Raw genomic sequence first — 18,452 nt, forward strand, 5'->3', positions numbered from 1 at the left:
AAATGCAGCAGAAAAACGGGCGTTTCTTCGATGAGTGACGGCGGCGCCTGCTAGGCATCATTTAGTCGACGCGTCTTGAAAAAGATGCGGCAAGAGGCGGGAAGGCAGGACACCCCTGTAGGGTGTCCTGTTTTATTTAGGGTTAGCTCTGATCTAACATTCACTCCTCTTCCCGCTCAAAGGCATCTCAGGTTGCCTCCAGGACCACCGCCCACCTGTCGCAAGCATGACGCGGAACATTACCGCCGACTGCACTATTCGTTTCTTTTAGTATGGCATCACGCAATTGTACACAGCCAGTATGAGCCAGGACAACCAGTACGAGCTCACGAAATGAGCTGTATGGAGCAATTGAATGACTGAAGACAGGACACATATATATAGACGATGGCAGGTGTGTGTATCCTGGCGAACGTGCTTTGATCTGTTAAGGTATAATTTTGGAAGAATTAGGTAGACGGTTAAACCAATATAAGCAGCATCGGTTTTTCCACCCGAACGTATAACGTATTTTCGTAAGTTGAGAATTATGCAACAGCAAAGGTACCGAAACTTATATCTGGACTCGGATTAGATTGGTTTTCAACGATTAACTATTATTTAAAACAAATACATAATCTAGAATATTCAAACGTTTTTGTTGCTCAAGTTACAATGTCTAGATCTAAGATTACAAAAATAAATGTCCCTACAATAAATTAACAAGCTCCGCTTAACTTTTTTTTTGCTTTTTTACCTAAACCGTTAACATCACCGTTTGTCATTGCGAAATGCCAGCATTGTAGAACTCGAAGTCTATGCATTTTTTATTAGGTCCTTCGGTGGGTTTTCTTTTATCGATATTAGGTGTCCTTTGCGTGTCGCCTTTAACCATTACAGTAATGAAGGGTCCTTTTTTCTGGATAGCCTTTTTTGGTCATTCCCAGAGCTTTAATCTGTGAAGCTTTTTCAAATATTTTTTAGGTTCATATGTGTTATTACAGCATATTTGGCCGTTTAATTCGCAACATTATATATCTGGACAACGATGTGAAGCAACGTAGATGAAATTAGTAAAAACGAGTAGCTATCCAAGTTAACTGTCTCCCGTTTATAGCTTCGAGAAAAGCTAATCTACGTGCATTATTATTTCCGTTTGATAACGAGCTAGATTTTATTCACGAGCTTTGTCCCACGCTCGCTTTGCCCTTTGCCTCTTTCAACTTTTATTCTGTATCTCCCTTAGCCCAGTGGAGAAAATTTGCGTTTTCAGATATGATTTTTCGCCCTTCGATGTCTTTTGCGAAGAAGGAGCAGCGCTAGAGCCGTTCTATGTTATTGAAATGTGTATACAAAAATACACACACGCATGAACATCAAGTTCTAGTAATATGGATAAATCAGACGCGATACTATTTCCTGCTGTTCTCTGTGAAAACTCGTCACGCTCACAATAGATCTGATCCCATTCATATTTCATCATATGAAGTACATGATTCACTGAGTGCTACCTGAGAATTAATATGAGGGCGAAGCATCAGGACCTCTTTCTGTCTCATGCAATATGAGCAAGCTGGTATTCGCTTGTAGGCGGAGCAAGCATTAGGTATTCTTCGTTGACTGTAATTCTTTGTGAATACGTGTTCTCATTTTTGCATGTGGTACAAGAAAATATACGTATAAATAGATGGCATAAGGTCGACCGTTGCAGATCTTCCATTGGTTAAGCTTGCTTGGTTGACAGCATCTGCCGCTGCGGCTACGACGATCCGTCCGCCGTTAACGGCGTTCATAGATCAAAGTACGCTCTCTTGCATTCTCGCAATATTTCTATGCCTGCCTCGTTCTATCTGTTGCCTTGGACCCCCGTAGCGTCAACGGCAGTCTACGCTTGACGAGCCACAAAAAGTCGACAACTGAACCCGTCGTCTTCTTCTTATTGTTTTTCTTTCTCTCTGTCTGAGTTCTTCGCAAGTCGGGCGCGATTCGCAGCAGCGTTCATCCCTCGGCCTGAAAAAGAAAGCTTGTGTGTCCTTATGTTTTGCTCATTCAGCCAGTTCCCGTCTCGTCTTTATCCTCCCTCTGACCGTTATTCGCCCTTTATCTAGCGTGTGTCACCCTTGCAGACAGGCAAGTGCCACCTTTTAGCCTAGGTGCCTACTTCTCGATGACGAACACGAGCACGCAGATATGGTGGACCGCTATCACGTCAGGGGAAGTCGGGCGATTATAGGAAGATCGGAAAGAAAGCAGAGATGTTGAAGTCATCATTCGTCAAAGTTCTTATGTTACCGGAGCAATAATATCGTGACAAAAAGGAACAAAGTCCGAAGAAGCTACAACAGTGCCAGTAATGGCGGGCTTCACTGAGCGCTAATGTCGGAGACGACAGCACGTCAACCTGGTTGGCTGGCTTTACCGTGTAATGCATTTCGACATGGAGTATGGATCCGTTTGTAGCTCTCTGCTAGTGTGTATATAAGTTCGATGCATATATATTGGGTTGTCGAAAAAGATATCGATTGGCTTCGAACCCAGATCTTTTTATGTTTTAAAATAATATTATTAAACTAGATATGCGCCATTTTGATTGACGGCCTTCTGTCATTCTGTTCATAATTCGATCGCTGAAGAACCTCTATAGCTTCTTGGCAAGGGATGATTTTTGCATTTTTCCATTGGAACAAAATGAACATCATTAAGGGAGCTCTGCAAGGACCGGCACAGATGCGTCTGGTGGAACAAAATCATGGATGTGGTCTGGCATTGTCATGGTTATTCCTGCTATTCAGTAATTCCGATGGATTTTTTTAATAACTTGTTAGTTGTTGTTTGTAAATCAACAATAAATTGTTGGAATTAACTGTTTTAGTGAATAGCAACAATTCATAATACACTATTTTTTTCCGATCTTATTAAAAAACGTAACAAATTATGCAGCAATCTTTCGATCGCTTATGTTCAACCGTTTCACAAATAAGTTGGCTTTCTTCAATCGAAGGGTTTACATTGTTCTTCTACAGATTCTTACGTAGCATTTGACAAATCCAAGGAAAACTTCCATGAGGCAAATTGCTCAATGGCAATTAACAACTATCTTAGAGAAAAAATAAAGAATAACTATTGAGATCGTCCACATAGGTTCGAACGGTTAGTTCTACCAATACGTGTTTTGCATTTCTTGCATTAATTTATTGCCTTCAACTTAAAATTCAATTTTTTTTTTTGTACACAGCGTATTTGAGTGACACTTTAGCGAGGTCATCTCTGGATTTATGAAACAATATTTTGAAGATTAGTAGTTAGCAGTCAAAGTCGCCAATTGAAGTTGCAACCACAACGACTCTGGCTACATTATATAAACATGACCATCAAGAGGTACACTTCTAGCGCATGTCAAGAAATGATATATGTCATCGTGAGGGGTTGGACCTCTAACGCTGTGGCTATACTACACTTGACCCCGTAGGAAATAGGTGAACACGAATTATAAAGTACCTTATAATGGACAGGGTGATCATATACACGGTTCAGTGCCTTTAGCGTTACTAACCGGTTTTAATCTGTCCAACAAGGTTTGTGTTTTTATCGCACTTAAACACTAAGAAAGCCAATGGAAAGATGAAGAATTATGAAGGCTTTCTTTTTTTTTGTTATCGTGGAGCGCTGTGGCAAAGGTTGATAGTCTCTGCCCACGTCCTAACTGAACATTCGGAATTGGCAAGCTTGTGAGCCTCTTTAGCGTACTGCGAGCAGGTCGAGAGATGCGGTTAAGCATGTAGTGAGGGCAATCGTTTGCTCCCCGAAAAAAGCGAGTGAGAAATATAGTCAGATGACACTAGGGGCCTCTCTCGTGCTGTTGCTACTGTGTTACAAGGCTTCCTACAGAAATAGCGATTATACGAAAAGCAAGGTCCATAATTTTATCTGCAAGCGTATCAGCCCTTTTTAGCCTTGTAAATAAGTCGCATAGAACCTTTCACTGATTAGGCGCGAGACTGTTTTTCACAGTGGAAAACGCAGTCGTCGACAATGGGATATTTTTCCTAACTTGGCCATAACTCTCCGTCGTGTGGTTACATTATGACAATGTTTTGTGGCCGATTGATTGTTGTAGCCGCGGAAATTGTTGTTAGACGAGAGTCGTATCGCCGAAAAAGGCGTAATACTTCCAAACGGCGATGTTGTCTGTACACCTGCGTTATCTATGAAGTTCCATGATTCGAAAATGAGAAGTTGCACTTTTCCTGTCAGCTTCACGGTGGTGATCACTGATTAACAGCATATACCAGTAATATTTCGTTCGGATCAGTTTTTTATATTGGTGCGATCAGCATTGTAAGTAAGAAACAGCTGTCAGTTCCAACCGGGTTCCGGTTTAGAAGTTACAGCGACGAGCCGATGTATCGTCTGTCTTTAATCAACCGCTTAGTTTTTATGACAACTTTACAGTTCATCAGAATGGTGTTTTTCAGAGACAGATGATGATGGCAAAATTTCTTTTTCTTTTGATCCTCTCGAGAGCGATCTTCGATGCTAACTTAATTTTCACGTTCCATAAATGATAAGCATCTACGGTGTGCCCTCAAGTAAACGTTTTCTTATTGTATGGCCTCGTCCAACTTGTACTTGTATACTTAGTTCTTGTTACGCAACGCTGAACTTGATTATTATTATTATTACCATTATTGATATTACTACTATTTTTATTATTCTTGCTGAAGCAAAGAACGTTTATATTCCTCTATATATTTGTTGACTTACGCATCGTAAAACACCAACTGCCTTCAATTCACGCACAATATACGGTTATTTTCGTTGGCATCGCCTTTCGCCGGCCTTAAACCTAATAGTATCTTTAACGGGCCCTATTTGCCCCTACTGTTCACTTTCGTTCTCTAGCAGTTCTCCCCTTGACTTTTTTCTTATCTAGCACGACTTTCTTTTTTAGTTACTGCCTTTTTTTGACAGCAACCCGCGTTCACCCACTGTGATACACCCCCGCCTTAACACGAAAGAGTCCATTTTAGACAACGAGACGGCCGTTACGAGACAGGACCAGATTGAAGCAGAGCGCCAACAGTATAAGGTTGGTTCAGCGCAGCGTTGCTGGCGCTGCGCTGGGAGGCGATAACACCGTAAACACATCGAGTTTTGTTGAACCCGTCAGCGGCGCTCTAACTGGATCTTGCCTGCTCTTTCGACCTGCTTTACAGGTATATTATTAACCTATAGAAAGCGGCCTACCGTCCGCTGCTGTGGCGTTCTTTTCACACACCCTGCACTTCCTTCCCGTTACCTAGGCTGATACCACAGAGGCCTTTTCAGGGTGCTACAGTAATGGCTACCTCGCTTTGCTATCCGGAGGTTGTAGCCGGTTGGTGAGGTGAGTTACTTGGCTTCGCTGTGAGATGCCAGCCTCGTTTCGATTTCAGTTCGCTTATCTCTCGCATGTCTCCTTTTCTTATATATATATATATATATATATATGAGAAAAACATATATATATATATATAACATAAAGAAGAGCAGAGGAACTTCTCTGTGTGTTGGCACCTGGAGCCGGCCAGATTACCTGATATCCAGTACCTCACTGGTTCCACTAAGAGTAGCCGATGCCAATAAGAAGAAAGGAGGATGCCAGCCTTTTAGCCTATAATAGACTCTATTCTCGCAAACAGGCCCATCCAGTCATACGGACATATACTTAAATATAGTATAGGCGTAGTATTTGGGGAGCGACAAGCGCGGCTCGCATAGAGGTGGGAACCCTTGGCATGGGTGACGGCCGCAGCTTCGAAGCTACTATTGATGATGGTAAAGTTTGGCCCGCTGCTGACAACAGCTCATTCTCATTACTGAGCCTTTTTCACCTCGCCGAAGTAAATGGAGGCCGTACGATGATGAACGCGAGTCAAAAGCGTCTGGATAAATCGAGATCTAGTGAAAACTTACTTTCGTTCCCGTTTTACTCATGTTTTACTACACCACCGAAGGCTGGAGCTGCCTTCATAAATCTCACTTTACTGCCTCATTTATTGTGCTTCTATATAACCTATAGGCCGACTAATTAGCGTTTAAACTAATTCGACTGTCGTTCAACAGGCGCCGATAGCTAGCCTTCCGTAGCCTTTTTTTGCGCTTTAGGATGTTCTCTAGGATATTGTCATCGTCCCTTCCTTATCACCTTTTACGCTCTGAATGCAGTTGATCTAACAAAATCTGCCCCATAGATTTATGCTGTTGTCGAGCCCTCCTGTTTGAATCCTTCTTCACCCCATGCGTGTTCTGGAATTCACCTCACGAGCTAACTTCTCGTTACCTTACTTGTATTCTCGTTGTTCTTTCTTTCTAAGTCATTTTTTATCGGAGAGTCTGAGGCTCAGTTCTGTTCATGGCGTGTGCCCGAACACGCGAAGACCTCGAAACACCGTCAAACCTATATCGGTTACATTGTCCCTCACAATTTCGCTGACAAGCTCCTTTCTTTTGAATCAAGCCTGCTATATTGAAGTATCTAGTGTAAAAAAGCGCAAAGCTAACATTTTGCTGCTTAGCTCTCTTGCCTTTTTTTTTTAGCAAACCTCTTTTTACGCTTTAAGCTCCCTCAGAACATAGGTCAGAGTCAACGGCACTAAGGTTCTCTTCATTCACCGTTCTTGTTTTTACTGTTTGGTCTTAGCACAAAGAGAGCTACTAAATGAGAATATCAGCATTCGGTAGAAGTACGACGTTATGGAAAATAGCTGAGACGGGTCGGGTCCCAAGGAAGAAGTCATTGAGGGTGGCAAAGATCTAAAACGCACCAGTAAGAGGGTAGGCCGTAATGAGGTATTCACTGCAACGGTTGGGCAGAACATCGGTTCGACCCAGCAGGCCGCGAAGCAGAGCAGCAGATGCGCCTGCACGAAAGGGACACCAAATCCGAACTGGTGGTTTTCTGAGTGGGAGTTTTCATGGAGTAGCATTCGCGCCTTGGCTTCGGTTCAGTTTCAAAAGTAGTTAACTGGCAATAGCAGTGGTGGTGATTCGGTCAAACGCTCGTGCCTGCACCGAAGGAACCGAGAATAGGGTGGGATGCCAGAAAAAAGGGAGCAATCCATTATTTCCAATTGGGGGCTGTATATATGATATATCAGAATAAATTAGCGATGCGGCAATAATTCAGAGTGTGAAAATGATGATAATAAGAATAATAGTATGTGAGAAGTGTCCAAAGGTTGCTTATCTGATAATAAGAGAGGGAATAAATGAATTGAGCAGGCAAGTTTTGCGATAGGTTCAACGAGCGACCGCAAAAACCTGCAGCGATCAGGCTCACGTAACAGTTATTGATGTCCACAAACGAACGAACTATCGGTTTTCTTTAGATTTTCACAAATGGGCACATTAGCAAGTTTCTAGACGCAAGTAGTAAATTTATGTGGGTGTGGGTGTGTGCGTATGTGTGTCAGTGTTTTGCTCTGCGCTTACAGGGGCAGCACGGCTATATAACTAATCAATTTGTCGCCCCATGTCAAGAGATTCACACTATGCGACTCGGCTTTGCTGATTCCCGTTCCCGCTCTATTTCTTCCTTTTCTTTTTTGGGTAGCACAACGCATTTTGCCGGTTTTCTTTCCTTCTTATCTCCAGTTATCAACTGGGGTGGAGTTCTTCGGTGTTGACGGTGTTAGCAGCAATTGAACTGCGGCAGCTACGGTGACTACAATGACACCAGCGGATTCGGTGCCATGAGTCGCCGAGTCGTGTCGGAGGGAAAGGTGGATCAAGGCAAACAGCGAGAGAACTATACGGCAGGCTCGCAGTTAGAAAAGTAAGAAAGAGTTTTGAGATAATGTCATCGTCTGGGATTAAATTGAAAATCCATACTCGACCCAACCCTATCCGAACTTCGTTGGCTGGCGCAAAAATCGAGTAGAAGGCTGAGGCCGGTCCTGACACTGGTGGCAAGCCTTGCAGGTTACCGCGTCGCTTCGTATTCCTATTCGTATAGATGGCACAGTTTACTACGTCGATTTGCCTGTGCTTCCAGCACATGTAGGGATCTCTGTTCCAGTCTACATTCGAAGCATGTAGGAAAAGCAAATAACGGCTAGGATGGCTAAAGGCAAGACAAAGCAAATGGCAGCCGCCTGGCGGTCTTTGAATATTACTGTTTTGATAAAGGCCTTTCTTCTTTAATTTCGTTTCCCGCTGCCGGCTTAGTGTAGTCGATATGGTCGACCCAGAACGGTTTGGTCGTGCCTGCTGCAATTTCTGATCTTGAACCAACTGTCTCCTTCTTTCATCAGATTCCTCCCTTTTATATTTTTCTCTTTAAGGTGTGTATGCGAGATTACGGCTCACACAGACGCTCACTACTGACTACTAGGAGAGATCCCCCAGGACCTTCTTAGCCTTTTCTTGCGATCCCTGTCGCATAAGGGCCAAGCAGCCTGTACAAATTGTGATTGCGTTCTTCTTCCTGAGCCATGGAGGGAATAGAGTAAAACGGAGTTGTCTTCTTTGCAGTATTCGCACTTCTCTGAGCATTGCGAAGGAGCCTACCAGTCTTGGTGGCATCGCCACGGCTAGCTTTTTTACCTGCACCAACTGGGTGCCTTCAAATGGTCTTACTTGTCTCGTTGAAGATGCAACACCGCCAGGACCAGCAAAACCATCATCATCTAGGTCTAGCTTTTATTTACCAAGAGAACGAAAACCATAAACGGTGGCACCAACTGCAAAAAAACCATAACGAACAGTATAGGCCCGTACTAACGCCCCCATCCCGGTCGATGGATTTAGGGGGCACCAGTACGAACTAATTGGAAGATGCAGCATACCCAGCATTGCCAACACCTTGCTGCTTCCGTCACTAATAGAAGCAGCACTCACCGGCGATAGCTTAAATGATGAGTCCAGTTTCACATACACGAACACACGCAGCCATTCACAGCGACGTACGTTCACAGCTTTAATCAGATCCTATCGGGATCCAACAAAATCCTTAACTAAATCCCCCGTTTTCTTTACGCCGGAATGTTCCAGTGCACAAGCCCATAGGCCGGTGCGGTCGTTCCCACGTCGTTCCTTTGTTCGAGATTCAGGCTGCCGAGAACGAGCGGCCAGAGGTGAACAACGGGAATAATCGTCTAATGGAACGCCTAACAGAGATACTGGACATAAAATGGGAAATATTTAATCCGAGCAAAAGGTCGCACTCAACGAACTTCCTCTACTTTAGTTTGAACTTGCTTCGCTGTGGCTCATTGTGGACGACCTTGACGTCCGGGCGGGAGTTAACAGAAACCAAGAAGGCGAGTGAGAAAGGTAAGACCCACATATCATAACGAATGTCGGCGTGATCTTAACTACTATATATTCGCATATTCAATAACAATGACATGCGTGTGTTGTTAGACTATGAAGGGTACAAAACGATTTACAAGGTTACTATAGGACTTGTAACTGTGGGTAAGCAAGGAGGGAGATACTAACGAAAATATATTAAGATACCGAAATTAAGTGGCGTGCCACACTTCATCATAATAGTAAGATTCTTTGTCTTGTGGAAATGTCTTCCTAGCCTACAACAGATTGCTAGTTTCGAACTTATTTTTATTGCAGAATACACGCGTTTTACGAAAGGCTTTTTTGTCGCTTGCCATGAAAACACATTGCAATAAAGGCACATTGACAAAACACACGAAAAGCTCATGGCAACTTGTCGTCGAGCGTAAGCCCTCGGCCAGACTCATGCAGGACGTCGCGCTGTTGCCGTGCTTTAATTGCTTCATTAAATAACTCGCATACACTGTTTTCTCCTCTTATTCAGTTATGGTATGGAATGAGTCAGTTTAAATGGTGTTAAATCATGGCGGTGATATTGTGCTGGGGGAGTTTATCTCTTACAATCAACACGCGTTACTACAGGACCACGTAGCAGTGACCTAACCCATTGTATTGTTGAAGTTCCGTCATATCTAGCTAATCTACTAATCCTAGCTTCGATATAGATATAAGAAACTCAATAAATGGACAGCGTGAACGATACGTCGATGTTTTTAAATGTTTGTCATTGCTATAAGGGGCAAGTATCATTGTTCGCTTGCTGACGAAGTGAATTGTGTTTTAGTGTAAAAATTAAACTTTATGGGTTGTACGTTCTTCAACCGTTTTCGAACCAGCTTGCTCAACTTGTTCCCGGTCATATCAGTAAAATTGAACATCAGTAAAAAAAATGTTTGTGCGTCTCAAGATGACACAAGGATTAATCGGACATCTTCTATTTATTAATATGTTCTCCTTTTAGCCTACGTGTAGGAAGATCAAACACAATTTTCAAAACCGATTTCTAGATATATAGAGATATATGTTCTAATCGTACGTCGGTTGTGTTGTATGATTATTATTAATTGTTAATAATATTGTCGAGTAATCTTCTTCGGTTGCCATAAAAATGTTGCACACTTCTGTAGATGAGTAAAGCTAGTATTACTTATATTAACTTCACCTATAGGTAGTCATTTATCACATATCACACATGGGTTGGTGACATCTTGCATACTTTTTTTCCGTACAAAAATATTTTTTTTTTTCTGGCTATAACGTACGCCGTTCTTTAGCAACTTTTTTCGATGCATATTTTTTAGAATAATTGGAAGACAAAGATTAATCTAGCGAATACGTTTGCGACCGAATTGCTCTTGCCCCCTTGCGGGCTTATGAGGTGTCGGTGGCTGTACGTGTACGCTTCACACATAACTATGCTTCACGGACACGCTAACCTAGCACCCCAGCCTTATTTACGTATGTGAATGTTTCTAGGCAAAACGTTCTCTTATTTCGCGTCAGCCAGTACGATTTTGGACCGCCGCGTGCATAGGCTGAGCGTCCCGTCGGGACAGAGCAGCCGAGTTGGCAAAAGAGTAAAGCAGATGAAATAGAGAAGTAGAAAAAAAAAGGAAGAGTTATTCTAGGATTCAGACAGTTTCATTTTAAGGGCTAGCAAAGCCATTCGGGCATAGCCTTTCAGCTTTATCGTCTGCTAGAAACCTTTGCCCCTTGGTGGCCACTGCGGAATTTGTCGACTGTTTCCTTTCTGGCAAATATTTCATATCGAAGCGAACTTCAGTATCCGCTTTCATCATGGTGGAGGGTCAATTGTTGTCTCTTCTCCCATGCCCTGTCTCGCGTTATCTCTCTAATTCTAGATCATACGCACATTGCTGACGGCTTTTCTAACGTTTCTACACGAAACTATAGGCCATCGGTGGCGGTGTATTTTTTTTTTATATTCACGCCGCGTCTCAGTCGTTGTGTAATAGAATCAGCGTATGTTAGGGCCTAGAGTGTGGGTTAAAGAGAGTCAGTTAGTTAAGCACAGTATATTTGCAAATTGGAATTGATTATCACTATAATAAAATGTGTGGAGAACTTTGCGATGTAATTAAAAAAAAAAACTGTGTATGGCATACATTTTCATGCGTAAAAGGGCAAAAATTTCATTAAGGAAAAAAGACTTTGGCTTCGGATGCACAGACAGATCGTCATTCGAAGGCACCGAAATAGGAAGGCCACTATGTGACATTGGTAAAATCAAGCTATTAACCCTTTCCATTTCTAAGTATGTGTATACCACCTGCATAATATACAGTCTATATAATGTAAAGCATTTGGATATAATTTTGATCGTAATTACGAGATGAAACAATGAGTATTTTATCACGTTATGCTAGTTATATCCCTATATTCTACTTAGAAAGAAAGAAAATGCCTACATAGATAGTTCCTGAACCTCTATCATCAGGGGCATTTCTTGATAGTGGATCTTCTTGCGATGCTTGATAGTAAACTTTTCTCCGCTAGATAACAGCCCCCATGTCCCGATATTAATTTTAGGTGAGCCACTGTTCGTGTACTCAGCGTATTAGCTTGATTTTCTATGTGGAATATGTGGGGCGTGCGTACCCCACAAATATCTGAAGCACATCATTCGAATAAGATGGAAAATTCATAATCCTATAACAATTACTATGCATTAAAATCATCGGGGCGAAGCAGCTTTTTGGAAGCGTACGTTTCTCAGTGAATTTAGAAGTTTGATTTTTCATATCTCGAGCTTAATATAATGCAATTGTCGAAGCGTAACTGCAATGGAAGAGAAAACCGGTCGTGTGTTCCACAAGTTACGAAATACGCGCTGGCTAAGATACTCTATATCTTCGTGTTTATCAGAATATTGATATATGTTCTAAAGCGACCGATCGGTGTGAATGAAAAAAAATTTGTTTTTTTTTTGTTTGTTTTTGTTTGTTCAGAAACTATATATAGTCATAATTTTGGGGAATTTCGACGGGGCTATCTTCAGTAGCTGCGCATTTATTATCATCTCGAGTGCGGCAATATGAAACGTTTAGCTGAGATAGGTAGAGAAAATAATCATGTAACCAGCTCTTTTGCTACATTCTATTTTATATGAATAAAATTAACAGAACGGGCTCCAGCAACTTTTTTAAAAATGCTCTGTATATAACTATACACAACGTTGTGGACGTCGCCCGTTGCCCACTATTCTATCTATTTAACATGAACGTCGCGAGCGTATCCTGGCATACCCAACGGTCTCTTCATACGCTGCTTACGTGATAGGCATGTCACAAGGAAAGCTCCAACGCGATTACCACCACGACGGTGAACGAACGCAGCACAGGTTTCATACTCCGGCTCTCGGCGTTGTTGATGCTACGTCGAGTGAAAGCCACTTCGTGCGTGATCGCTTATTAGTTGACTGTATAGTAGTGCGTCGTTGAGATGGACATTTCGATGATAGATGCAAAAGGCAGAGCTCAGGGGAAGCAACAGAACAGTAGAGGACGCAATCCCGTCGGGTTTTCTTTTATAGTAGATTGTGCATATCGTACGTGCATATGCTGAGTCCTTTGAACTCTGACGCAGCGACAACAGACACGGGAAACGCCCTTGCTCCTGTCGGTTTTCCATGGACTTATCGGTCATCACTTTATAATTCGGCCTTTCAATACCAACACTTTGCAGAGTCAGGCTGAAGCTTGCGAGATCAAAGAACAGCTCAGTCAGCAGTGTTCGAAGTTTTTAAAAATCTCCAGTACAACCACTTTGTCTTCTGTCGAGAAGTGGAGGAGTTGGCTCGAAGGAAAATTTAAATTACTGTTACAAACAACCCCCGAGCTGCTATAGCTATTATATTCGGTTTTCGGTCAAATACGCTGCCTGGATAGAATAACGAGCCGTGATAAATTCATTGATAAATACGTCGCTGAAATCGTTGTTAACATTCTAGCAAAACGTTGCCAGGGTTGCATTTGTTGTCGTGGAGTTAAGATAGGCGGCAGCAGCAGCGACAGGAAAGACATAAGCGCCCCCCGCTTTTGAGCTCACTGATGTCCTTAAATCACGCCCGATTTACCCGGTGCAGCAAAAGAATACGCCGGGAGCAGATGACGGAAAGAGAGGGAAAGATGAGACGGCGCCGACCCTCTTTTTCTTCAAGCCGTGTCTTAGCGACCTTAAGCCACTTGTCAGTTGGACTTCGCTACGCGAGCAGCTGCAGCCGTCTGCTATAGAAGGCGCAGCTTTTGTGTCCCGTACAAAAGCAACAGACACAGTATCTCTTTGTCGTCAGTCTTCTCTTTGACAGTCGCAACAGTCAATGATCTAGTATACAGCAAACGGTTAAAGAAGCAATGTTCCTGAGTCCTCGTCCTGTGTAACGTTATCTTCGACTCGTTCGATGCGGCCGCTTGCTCGTTTCTCGTCTTGACACTGCTGCGCGTCTATGGTAGCACACTTCGCGCAAAAGATACACAGAATCCGAGCAATTTAACAGCAGCTGCTGTATCAATCTAGCTTGCGCGCACCAGCGACAATGATGATTTTTACTGCTACCGTTGGCATCGCCGCGTCACCGGCGCCGCTAGCACGACAGTTTCGCTCCGTAGATTAGTAGTAGATAGCAATAATAGTACTATGACGGGCATTCATGGTGCTGTAAGCCGCTACTATATCACGGCAACGGCAGTAGAGGCAGCAAAAGAAAAAGCTTCGACGTGGAGGGAGGGTTGCTCGTGCCGGGATATCATTAGAAAAGAACGTGGCTTGACCCTGCTGAGGAACTAAGGGTAGGACCAAGATGATGATGTGACACCTACCCGAATGGGAACTGGAACAGGCGGGACGAGCTGCGCCATAGAGAACCGCTCTTGTAGCCAGGCTAAGTCAAGTAGAGCACTGAATGGCAAGGCAATGGAATAAAGGCGCTCAAATGAAGGAGTCTCGATGAAGAGCACAGTCTGGCGTATGCCCGCCCCAGTTGCCCTAGACTTCTTTCCTCAACCCTTCCCATTGCCTGGTCACCTCCGAATGAATAGAACGTGAGCCGAATCCTATAATAACAGATAACAACGACGAGAGGCCCAATCTCCTCTGAGGAGTTGCTACGTTTGCCATCGTCACACACACTTCCTTCTCCGCCCACATCCCCGCCTACTATTCCTTCTACCCCTAGTTTCGTCTTCGCTTTTGGCATTGGCCTCTCGCTTTCCATCTTGGGTGTAAGCCCATTCCCCATTGCTTTTCTCGTTGGCACTGCTAGCTCCAACGTAGAAGTCCGCCGAAGTTAAGGAGAAAAAAAGTCCTCTTTTCCGAGCAGCTTCTCCTTGGAGCCGCTGCGTGTTCCACTCAAGCAGAACCAGACCTACCACACAGTGTATGGCCGCAGTATTCCTTACAGCTGGTGTAGTCGTTCATATACCCGAAAGCTAGGAAACAGAGGACAGAGTTGGCCTGCTACAGGCCTGCAAATCTACATCGTCATGCTACTGTATCTGGCTCATCTTCTTCATCATTGGGCAGCCGACTTGCCAAGAAAACGGTGGCGGACACCTTATCTCGCTGTAAGTCATCTTGCCAAATCGTAGCTTCAGGGTGTATCGCGAAGCCACTGAGAGCAAACCCAGGCGTCACCGCCTCGTTAGGAATCCTGACTCTTTTTTTCTAGTTCTCTCTACTTTCCGATAGGCAAACTGGCTCACAAGCGAGCCGATTCGTGCTCACAGAGACGCTGGAGACAGGTAGATTCCTTGCTGTTCGTCCTTAGCTATGCGTCTCTGGACCCTTTTGATGGCAAGCTATCCTGTTGTGACGGAAGCTTCCTGTCTTGGAAAGCAGTCTACGCAAGTTAATCAAGCGAATCGCTTACTGCTGCTGCTACTGGCTTGTCTATATTGGAGAGAGTTAGTGTAGGTTTGCTGCTCCGCGGACGAAAAGGAAACGATGAAGAAGAAAGAATGAACGGAGAAGCAGAGGATACAGCCGCAAAAGAGGAGTAAGAAAGAGAACCGATCCATTGCTGACCCAGCTTTTCGGCCGATCATTGGTTTGTGGCAGAGCAGATGGAAAGCACATATCACATGTTATACGACGGATGGTCAACTTTGAAAATTTAGGAGCACGCCCGGACACAACATACTATAAGGCCAGGCAAGGTATCATGCAAAATAGCACAAACGAACTTTCGATGCAGACGTCAGCAGGAAGTCCACTGCCATCAACACACGTCTTATAGCACTGGTTGAATTGACGTCTTTACAATGTGAAAGATACGAACAAGACGCTGGTGTGTTACACATCATACTAAAATGCTCAAGTAGGCGTCGAACCACTGAGGAAGCTGGCACAAAACCTCAGGGTTGACAACAGCTGCGAAGTAACTGTACAGCCGTTCGTTGTATGTAGCTACTGCAGTAGACTTCTTTGCTTTCCATGTGGAGCCGGCGGTATGCACATCCCTTCCGGGTGACGGGGCCTATTCTGTTTGAAAGCTTACGTTGGAAGCAGTAAGGCCAGCGTTTACGCCGACTGGCTGGCGAGCAGGGGCATCTCTATGTCAAACAGGGGCATTCTTTGAGAGTTTCGAAAGGTGGGAAGCTACCGGTGGAACTAAACTGGATAAGGGAGGCAGGACACGGAAGCCACTGTAGCCTATGGAAGTTAGTCATGCTGGGTAGTGCTGCAGATTGGAAGATCTTGCCACTATTTGACAGGCGAAAGGCAACTACTTGCTGTCACAAACGCTGCTGTTGATATCGACGTAGTTTCCTATTTTGCCAGACGCAGAACCAGTCTCCCACCAGATCTTTGATGCCCTATAGGACAGGTGGAGGAAGCATACAGTGAAGAGAAACTTTCGCCGGGTTGATGGCAAAGAATTCCGCCAGCTGAAGGTCAGTGTTGCAGAAGATGCGCGGCAGGGACCACTGTAGACGGCACACGAAGCGAGACTGACTGACTGTGACTAAGTAGTCGCTTGACGGTCGTGACTGACAATAACTGGTTGGCAATGAGAGTGAACAGTAAATACCAAGGGGAGGAAAACTCTACCAGGAGACGAGGGCAATGGGTGTAACAACGTGAAGATTGAAACGAACACGGAATCCAGCGCTAGGGAACAGGGGCTTTTCGTAAGAGATGAACGGACAAATCAATCAGCCAGCCAACAAAAATAACGAGGAATATATCTATGAAGACAGCATAAGGCCGAGGTCATAGAATTGAAGAAAAGGAAGCTTAGAAATAGATGGAAGATGGAGAGAAAAGTTCGGTAGTGGATGTGTGCATGTGCAGTCTATAACACAATATATGAAACAAGAGGATGGCTAGTTACGTTGCTTCAGGCGAAAAGGAAAGGTAGAAAACGGGAAAAATTGAGCGAGGTTACAACGGTAGCTATGCAGATCTGGAAATAGTGGCATTCACATAAAAGGTCCATCGACTTCTATACACCTAAGCATAGTTAAATATATGAATCCTTTAGAGGATAGGTAATATTATGGAGAAAATAGGTGAAACCTTATCGTGAAGAAAAGCGTTTTACCGTCTACGCGACTCTCAGTAACAATAGTTTTGTATTCCGTAGTACTTCGAACGGACTTTCGTGGTTGATTAGCGGCGACCAACGGAACAAATACTGTTCCAAGTTAAGGGTCAACCGTCTATAGCAGTGCAGGGCGTGAAACATTCGCGTTTCCCAAGCACTCTAAACGGCTTCTAATATTTTTGCTACTTATTTTAATTATGATTTGCGCCATAGGTTTCACTCCCTTTTTATTCTGGCATCCAATTCTTCGAAATATATGCCCTACAGAGACTGAGAACCCTACACAGGGTAGCATCTGTAATTCCAAGACAGGTTAGGAGCGCGACAATGTGGTGAGAAGCTGCTTTCAAGCGGCACCCAGGTATAAACCATACATGGCATTCTGTACGAGATGTATCGTCCCTGCCACACGGAAATGGGCGTATCGAGATTGAGCATTATACCGACTCGAACTGCGTTAGAAAGAACGTTTGGAAAACCAAAAAAAAGAAAAAGGTTCAATACAAGCAAGGTATGCAGTAGCATACAGACAGTTGTCTATGCGTTAAGTCGTAGTTTTTTTCTGTCAACCAACTAAGCGCAATGGATATGGAGCTCTTAACAGACGCGTAAAAACGGGGAAAGTATGGAAAAGACAACGAAAAAGCAGGGGAAAGAAATACGGTAACGCTATTGCATTCTGCCGATCCGGAAGTTCGGCATACACAGGTCCGAATTCCAGTGAATTTCAAATCCTGACAGCCTCACCGCAGTCGGTTATGTACTGGTACAACTTCACCTTCCTAAAAGTCGCTGTGTGTAAGGCAAGCACCCGTAACAGTATAAACGAAACAAATGCTATAAACTCCACGAGGAGCATCGTTATTGTGTCACCACAGCATACAGAGGAGATGAGGCCGAAAGGGGTAAGTGAACATATTACGTGCAGCGTGCTTCACGCACGACTCGAACAAAGTGTAGCACGTAAAAAAGATGATATAAAGCTACGACATACATGTTTGTATGTATACGTTTGTCTACAAAAAGTATTAAGTAGACTGTGACGAACGCGCATGCATTATGTATCTGTTTGCAAATTCAGTTGTTTCGTTTTACCGCGTGTTTTTCTCGAGGCATGACGTTGATTGTTCCCATTAGCGAGTCAAGGAAAACTTTTCTGGCAAAGCGCTTCATATCATGTTTACCAACCATGTTATGTAAGTATTAGCTTGTCCGGAGCTATTTCGTGGCTAATAATTTTCTAAGTTAAACACCACAAACAAACAAATATAGTAATTAGTTACACTAATTTCTTCGCTATTGAAATGCCATCAAAAATAGCGGCAGATATATTGTTTAATTGTTGAAAACGAAACGCTTAGTAATTAAGCTTCTGTTTTTCAAAAATCGAAGGTTGCAAACTGGGCAAAAGAGTCTTCAGCAGTTTCTTTTTAACTTTTTTTTTCGAAGATCATCAAGAAAGTCCTAGACTGAAGGGTCTCAAACTAAAGAACGAGTTACTGTGATCACACAGGCTTTTCGTCTGTGTCGGATTTATGTTACCACCAAACTTTTTCTAGCGACAATTGTACAG

General features: G+C 43.5%; 1 long non-coding RNA gene across 6 annotated transcripts; it reads left to right on the forward strand.

The window, feature by feature from the left end:
• Window positions 1–3,963: 3,963 nt before the first annotated feature.
• LOC111248872 (uncharacterized) lies at window positions 3,964–10,016 on the forward strand. Of its 6 annotated transcripts, XR_015326956.1 has the most exons (6): window positions 3,964–4,317; window positions 4,931–5,068; window positions 5,196–5,365; window positions 6,662–7,795; window positions 8,304–9,294; window positions 9,592–10,016. It is a non-coding gene; the product is annotated as an uncharacterized LOC111248872 (long non-coding RNA). The 6 variants fall into 6 exon arrangements; XR_015326954.1 differs by having other exon boundaries at window positions 4,931–5,365; XR_015326955.1 differs by having other exon boundaries at window positions 5,010–5,365.
• Window positions 10,017–18,452: the final 8,436 nt, after the last annotated feature.

This window comes from Varroa destructor, unplaced genomic scaffold (genome assembly GCF_002443255.2).
Source record: "Varroa destructor unplaced genomic scaffold, Vdes_3.0 BEIS01000004.1, whole genome shotgun sequence".
NCBI classification, from domain to species: domain Eukaryota; kingdom Metazoa; phylum Arthropoda; class Arachnida; order Mesostigmata; family Varroidae; genus Varroa; species Varroa destructor.